We start from the raw sequence: 8,230 nt of genomic DNA, 5'->3' as shown, positions 1-8,230 counted from the left end.
AAACTAAGAACAGTAGACCCCACTGTTTTCTCCGGTGCATCAGTCTGTGGACCTACCCCCTTCGGGACGCTCTATTTCCGGTGGTTGGCAAAGGGGAGGCGTCTGTGAGTCAGCTCAAGCACCGGGGAGAAGGCTTGGCCTGTTAGCATCACGCCCCTCTCTAGGGGGCGGGACATGTAAATTAGACTCAGCATGCGCGCGCGGAACGCCGGGAGAGCCCGCGTCGTGGAACTTGTAGCTGAACCTGTGCGTGTAGAGAAGGAATAAAGAGTCCAGGACATGGACGCGAGCGGGAAGCGGAAGGAAGCGCGGGGAAGGTCCGGAGCGAGGGTCCCGAGCGGCGACCGCGATGTTAGTGTGAGTCGCGTGCGCAGGGCCAGGGTGCGCGTTGAGCGCTGGGTATCGCTTCTCGGCCTTTTGGCTAAGATCAAGTGTAGTATCTGTTCTTATCAGTTTAATATCTGATACGTCCTCTATCCGAGGACAATATATTAAATGTATTTCTGTAGCTAGGAGTTGGAATAGGAGCTTGCTCCGTCCACTCCACGCATCGACCTGGTATTGCTGTACCTCCAGGACCGGTGCACCCTTCGGGGGAACAATGGTGGTTAAAAGTAAGAGCATCGTTTTTCATAGTGAGGCTTTTCTATGGCGTGTTTAGAAATAGGCTTTAGTCCTAGATGACACATCTTCAGAAGCTTAGGAAGTTCATCAGAGGTTATATTCCTACGAGTCCCAGGGGAGCTGATGCTTCCTTCTGACTTAGTGGGCGCAGACATATGTAAAGCAACACAGTCACACACATAAAATAATTTCTATAACATGCCCGGAGTTGCACAGGCCATTAATCCCAGCCCTTGCGAGGCAGAGGCAGAGACAAGTGGATTTTTGAGTTTGAGGCCACCCTGGTCTACAGAGAGTTCAGGCCAACCAAGGCTACACAGAGAAACTCGAAAAGCAAAACAAAAACAACAAACATTCATTATTCTCATATATTATAACCCTACCACAGTTTCTCCTCCCTTCCCGGCTCCCTCTTCACACCTCTCCTCCTACTCTGTCTCCCCTCAGAAAAGAGTGGGCCTCCCAAGGATATCAGCGGAACAGCATATCAATCTACAATAAGATTAGAAACATACAGGCAACCTTGTAGGATCAAAAGGGTCCCACGAATAGACAAAAGCGTCGGGGACAGCCCCCACTCTGACTGTTAGGATTCCTACAAGAACACTAAGCTGCTCAACCATAACATATTCAGAGGACCTAGGTCAGACCCATACAAGCTCCCAGATCTCTGCCAACTGCCTTGACCTTTCTGGTTCCTCCTAACCTTCCTTCCCCCCTCTTCAGCAGGACTCCCTGAGGTCTGCCTGGTGGAGCTCCCTCTAATGTTTAGCTGTGAGACTCTGTATCTGCTCCTATTAGTTGCTGGGTGAAATCTCTCTGGTCTTGCAGGGGCAAAATTAATGCCATATTCTATATTTAATCTATATTCTGCAATTAATGCCGTGGTCTGTGAATGTTCTGTAAGAACACGTCCTCCAGGTGACTTCACTTCTTCCTGCATTCTGGGAATGACCACACACTGCTATAAACTAGACCTGCTAGCAGTTTCCAGAAACCCCACTGGAGCAATTAGATACAATTAACTTCCAATTGAAAAACAAAACTCTGTAAAATTCCATTGCCACGAGACATTACAGCTACCCCACCCTACCAGGAACCCGAACCATCAAAAAAAAAAAAAGCCTTGTGAGCCCCAAACACCTGCCAAGGTGGAAAATCCCAATACACTCTTATTCTCACCCAATATGCATTAACCAGTTATAGTACTGTTGCTGAAGTTTGCCTTTGCAAGAGTGTATAAACCTTACAAATTTGTTGTTCAGAGTCACCTTTCCTTTGGGTGTTGCTTTTGCACTGACCCAGTCTCCGTCTCTGTCATATGTTGCTTCCGGTTACAGACTCCTGATTAGAGTCTTACAGTCTCTTTGATGACTGTTCTGCTAGGCGCTGGTCCCAGAACACCCTGCAGGCATGACAAACTTTAGATTGAAGGTTTTGTGGCTGGGTTGGTGTCCCAGTCCCTCCACTTGAGGCCTTGCCTGGCTATGTAAGATGGCTGGATCATGCTCCGAGCCCCCCACTCACTACTAGAAATTTTTGCTACGGTTACTCTTGTAGATTTCGTAGTTTCTTTTGCACTGTTTCCACTTGTCCCCCTCCACCCAATATCATTTACTTTCATTCATTTCTCCCATTATTTTTTTCCCTCCACCCTACTTGATCCCTCCTGATCCCAACCCTACCTGCCCCCAGTACACCCTGAAATTTATTCTATTCCCCCCCCCCCAACCCCAGGGATATCCTTCAGCCCTCCTTACTCCTTAGCCTCTCTGGGTCTGTGGACCGTATGTAGCATGATTGTTTTTACTGTACAGCTTAATATCCACTTATAAGTGAATACATACTATGTTTGCCTTTTGGGTCTGGGTTACCTCATTCAGGATTTTTTTTTTTTTCCCCTTAGTTCTGTCCATTCACCTGAAAATTCCATGATGTCATTGTTTTGTTGTTTTTTAAAACAGCTGCATAATATCCCATTGTGTAAATTTACCACATTTTCTTTATCCCTTCTTTGGTTGAGGGACATCTAGGCTGTTTCCAGTTTCTGGCTGTTAGGAATAAAGCTGCTATGAACATAGTTGAGCAAGTGTCCTTGTAATAAAATGGAGCGTCCTTTGGGTATATGCCCAGGGATAGTATAGCTGGGTTTTGAAGTAGATTGATTTGCAGTTTTCCAAGGAACCACCGTACTGACTTCCAAAATTGCTGTACAGTTTGCACTCCCATCAGCAGTTCTCCTTGCTCCACAACCTCGCCAGGCAGAGCTGTTGTTACTTGTGGTTTTGATCTTGGCCATTCTGACAGGTGTAAGATAGAATCTCAGAAGTTGCTTTGATTTGCATTTCCTTGATGACTAAGGATGTTGAGCATTTCTTTTTTTGTTTGTTTTTGTTTTCAAGACAGGGTTTCTCTGTGTACCCTTGGCTGTCCTAGACTCACTTTGTAGACCAGGCTGGCCTCAAACTCACAGCGATCCATCTGCCTCTTGAGTGCTGGGATTCTTTTTATTTATTTATTTATTTTGGTTTTTCGAGACAGGGTTTCTCTGTGTAGCCTTGGCTGTCCTAGACTTGCTTTATAGACCAGGCTGGCCTCAAACTCACAGTGATCTGCCTCTCAAGTGCTGGGATTAAAGGCATGCCCCACCATGCCTAGCTGAGTGCTGGGATTAAATTTGATGTTGGCTATGGCTTGCTGTATATTGCCTTTATTATGTTTAGGCCTGTCCCTTGTATCCCTGATCTCTCTAAGACTTTTATCATGAAGGGTTGTTGGATTTTGTGAAAGGCTTTTCCCCAGCATCTATCTAATGAGATGTGTGCACAGACATATATGCAAGCAACACGCGTATACACATAAAATTAAATTTAAAAATCTAAAAAAACGAAAAACAGAAAACAAGAACAAACCCCTCATCTGTGCCCGGAGGCCCCTCTCCTTGTGAGTCCTTTGTTTCAGCCCCATCTTTCCTGTGTTTATGTCTATTGTCATAGTTTTAACTCTATTGTTGTGTCCAACAACGTTCCCACTTTTATTGTGCCCGAATAATGAACTGCACTGTTACAGCCTTCCTGCCACAACACTTTTCCTATGCAAAAGACAGTCAGCAATTGCATAAGACAGCCTGGCCTACAAGGAAGAGTCCAGACCAACCAAGGCTACACAGAGAAACCCTGTCTCGAAAAACCAACCAACCAAACAAAAACAAAACCAACCAAACAAAAACAAAAACAACGGTTGCATAGGAGATGAGATCTGTATCTTTTCTTGGCTCTGCAAGGCCAGTCCTCCCTCAATACCAAGGATTCTATGCTCCCCAAGGGCCCTCGCACATCAGACAAAAAGTAAGCACAGGCCTGGCCCTACACATCAACCTGTACCTTTTCCTAAGTCAACTAAACTCAGTGAACATTAAGCTGGTGATGGTCACAGAGGGATACAAAGTTATAAATTCTAGGAAACTTACACCCAAAAACTCTTTAGGAGGAAAAAACCAAATGTGAAGTCTATGCCCTGGAGTAGAGTGAGTTAGACAAGCACTCTGGGCCTGTGGGATTCAGTCGTGACGATGGTGCCTGACCGACGGGTTGAGGATGTTTGTCTTACAGTTTTGTTGCTTTGAAAAGACACCATGACCATGGGGTTTTTTTTTTTTCTTTTTGAGACAGGGTTTCTCTGTGTGACCTTGGCTGTCCCGGACTCACTTTGTAGACCAAGCTGGCCTTGAACTCACAGAGATTTGCCTGCCTCTGCCTCCCTGAGTGCTGGGATTACAGGCATTGGCCACTACACCAGGCTTTTTGGGGGGTGGGGTGGGGCATGGCAATTCTTGTAAAGGAAAACATTTACTTAGCGCTGGCTTACAATTTCAGAAGTGCAGTCCATTGTCATCACGGCGGGAAGCATGGCAGCATGCAGGCAGACATGGTGCTGGAGAAGGTGCTGAGAGTTCCACTTCTGGATCTGTGGGCAGCGGAGGGGGCTGTGTTCCACACTGGGGGGAGCTTGAACATAGGTGATTGCAAAGTCCCGCCTCCGCAGTGACACACTTCCTGTAACAAGGCCACATCCTCCAGCTTGTGACTAACAATTACTGGAATTACAGGTGTGTGTCCTCACACTCTGCTTGCCTTATTTATTTAATTCTTTTGATTGATTTTTCTTTTTCTTCTTCTTTTTTTTTTTTTTTTTTTTTTTTTTGAGACAAGGTTTCTCTGTGTAGCCTTGGCTGTCCTACACTCTGTAGACCAGGCTGGCCTCGAACTCACAGCGATCCACCTGCCTCTGCCTCCCATGTCCTGAGATTAAAGGGGTGTACCACCACCATCCCTTTAATATAACTGTAGCTAAAGATTATTTTTAATTAATTTTTTTGTTTCTTTTTAGAGACAGTTTATCTGGCTGTCTTGGAACTCACTCTGTAGACCAGGCTGGGCTCAAACCTCACAATGATCTGCCTGCCTCTGCCTTCTAATCTCTGCTGGGATTAAAGGCGTCCACCACCACGGCCCATCAAATAAAAAATAATTTTTAAAGGATTTATTTATTATGTATACAGTGCTCTGCCTGCATGTACACCTGCAGGCCAGAAGAAGACACCAGATCTCATTATAGATGGTTGTGAGTCACCATGTGGTTGCTGGGAATTGAACTCAGGACCTCTGGAAGAGCAACCAGTGCTCTTAACCTCTAAGCCATCTCTCTGGCCACCTCCCTTTTGTGGGCTTTGGAGGGGTTGCAGAGAGAGGAAGTGGAGAGGGACAGGAGAGGAGGGAGAAGAAAGCAGCAGTCGCCATGGGTTGCTGTGAACAGGAAGCATGTGGCTGGGAGGATCTGGCTCTGAGGACTGGCCTGATGGAGAGAAGCAGCCCCAAGGGGCAGGTGTACAAGTGTTTATGGGATTTTGGCTAGGATTAGGAAAGATGCCTTAGGGGGTCCGTTTCTGACCAGTTCCAGTGTATAGGCATATTAAAAATCTAACAGGTTTCTGTGTCATTTATTTATACAATAGTGAGTTAAATAATAACCGCTGTTTTAATAACCATATGAATCAGTATTAATTGTTAATAATTATTTCAACATTACAGGTATACACTGTCATACCTGGATTAAGTTTAGTGTTTTGTTGAATTAAAGAAGTCCAAAACACACTAGCTCAAGGGGCATGTCCCATGAAAGTATTCACTCACCAGGAAAGTGGGTCAGAGAGGAGGACATCCTATTGGGTCTCTAGGTGAGAGAAGCATGGGAGAATGGGGAAATAGAAGGATCCAGAGGGTCCTAGGAACCTATAAGAACATTAAGATGGGGAGATCTGGGCCCAGGTGTCCGGCACAAACTATGGCACCAGCCAAGGACAATACGTGTAGTAAACTTTGAACCCCTACCCAGATCTAGCCAATGGACAGGACGCTCTTCACAGCTGAGTGGAGAGTGGGGTGTGACTTTCACACGAACTCTGGTGCCCCATATTTGACCATGTCCCCTGGAAGGGGACACCTGGTAGCGCTCAGAGGAAGGATAGCAGGCTACCAAGAAGAGACTTGATACCCTATGAGCATATACAGGGGGAGGAGGTCCCTCTCAGTCACAGTCTTAGGGGAGGGGTGTAAGGGGAAAATGGGAGGGAGGGAGGAATGGGAGGATTCAAGGGATGGGATAACAATTGAGATGTAATATGAATAAATTAATAAAATATATTTTTAAAAAAGAAGTCCAAAACATCACTTCATTATTTAACCAATTTAAATTACAAATATTTTACATTAGTTATCACATTCAAAATTCTACATCTAGCTGGGTGTGGTGGCACACACCTTTAATCCCAGCACTCCAGAGGCTGAGGCAGGTGCATTGCTGTGAGTTCAAGGACAGCCTGGTCTACAAAGCCAGGACTACACAGAGAAACCCTGTCTTGAAAAACCAAAACAAAAAACAGAACAAAAGAAAATTCTACATCTATTTTATCCTTACTAAAATATGTTTTCATCAAATGAAAGATTTTAGTAATCAACACTGTAAATTTTGCCTCAGAGGCCTGCTGGATAACACGTACCTGACACCTGGGCACCGGGAATTCCCGGCTGTTCCTACTTGCTGTCCTTGGTAATACAGCGATCTAGCCTTCTGTTCTGCAGTGGGACTAGGACAGCTTCAATCTTATATCTGGGATCGTTACACTATGTCTCTTGTGCATCATGAGGAAGAAGAGGAGAAACACCAGTGGGCTTGTGAAACAAAATCTCTCATTCCCACCACCTAAGCAGCCACCGATCCACCAGGGCCTCCAGACAAGGACTTGGGAGCCTTGTTTCTTCCGGCAGCCCAGAGACGGGCAGAAGTAGGGTGTATAAGCATAGAAACTGCAAGCACCTGGGCCAAGTTAGTTAGAATTTTCAACAAGCAGAACTCAGGGATTAAGGACTCTCCCAAATGCTCTCCATTGTTGTCAGCTGACATAGAGTGTTAAGATTTTGGCTAACCAATGAAATCCACTTGTTCTTCCTGTTGTTAAGAACAGGCATTATGTTTTGAAGAACTATTGCTTGGAGAGGGAGTTGGCCAACAGGTAAAGTGGAGTCTGAAGTCAAAATGGTGGTACTTAAGATGAGCTCCCACCAGGGATGGATTCTGCTGTTCTGAGAGCTAACGAAAGTTCATCCACAGAGCCTCCTGTCTTTGGGCTTCCAGAAGGTTTCCATTTCACTGATGAATGACTTCGCTGCTACACACAAGGTTATGTGTACCAGTGTTTCTGGGTGTGTGCACACATATGCCGATGTCTGTAGAACCCTCCCCCCCCCCAAGCTGGAACTGCTGGCTGTTAAGAGCCACCGGATGTGAGGGCTGGGAATCCAACTTGTTTTTTCCAGAAGCAGTTAGAACTCTTATCCACTGAGCCATCTCTCCAGCACCTTTCAGACTTTTAAGAATAAATGAAAGCCGAGCATGGTGTCGCACGCCTTTAATCCCAGCAGAGGCAGGTGGATCTCTGTGAGTTCAAGGCCAGCCTGCTCTACATAGAGAGTTGCAGGACAGCCAGGGCTATTACACAGAGAAACCCTGTCTTCAAAAACAAAAACCAAAAACCAACCAACCAACCAACCCAAAAACCCAAACAAAAAACCCAAAACAAAACCCATAGCAATATAAAACTTTAGTGAGCAAAATGTGGTGGCTCATGCCTGTAATCCCAGCACTCGGGAGGCAGAGGCAGGCGGGTCACTGTCGAGTTCGAGGCCAGCCTGGTTTACATAGAGAAGCCCAGTCTTGTCAAAAAAAAAAAAAAAAAAAAAAAAAAAAAATTATTCAAGGAAAGGGAAAAGGTATAGAAACTTACTGTTGCTTTTCAGTCTTGACCTCAAAACACTCCCCAGGACACCCCCATTGTCCACTGTTCTTCGCTGTTCTGGCACCCCTTGCCACAGATTACGCCTTGCCCCCTCAGTCAGGCCAGGGCCTTCCAGATGTTTTGGATTCTGGGCTTGTGCGCATCAAACACGTGGTTTAGTCAACCCACAACCATCGGCTGAACATCTACTGTATGCTGTGCACTGAACAAGGGCAGGCATACAGAATTCCCAATGATACCCTTGGCCCTCAA

At 45.7% G+C, this 8,230-nt stretch overlaps 1 non-coding gene across 1 annotated transcript; it reads left to right on the top strand.

The window, feature by feature from the left end:
• The first annotated feature begins 401 nt into the window (after nucleotides 1-401).
• LOC127196741 (U2 spliceosomal RNA) lies at nucleotides 402-592 on the top strand. The gene has a single exon (XR_007831515.1). It is a non-coding gene; the product is annotated as a U2 spliceosomal RNA (small nuclear RNA).
• The last annotated feature ends 7,638 nt before the right edge of the window (nucleotides 593-8,230 follow it).

This window comes from Acomys russatus, chromosome 12 (genome assembly GCF_903995435.1).
Source record: "Acomys russatus chromosome 12, mAcoRus1.1, whole genome shotgun sequence".
Classification (NCBI taxonomy): domain Eukaryota; kingdom Metazoa; phylum Chordata; class Mammalia; order Rodentia; family Muridae; genus Acomys; species Acomys russatus.
This window is presented reverse-complemented; position numbering and strand designations above follow the sequence as displayed.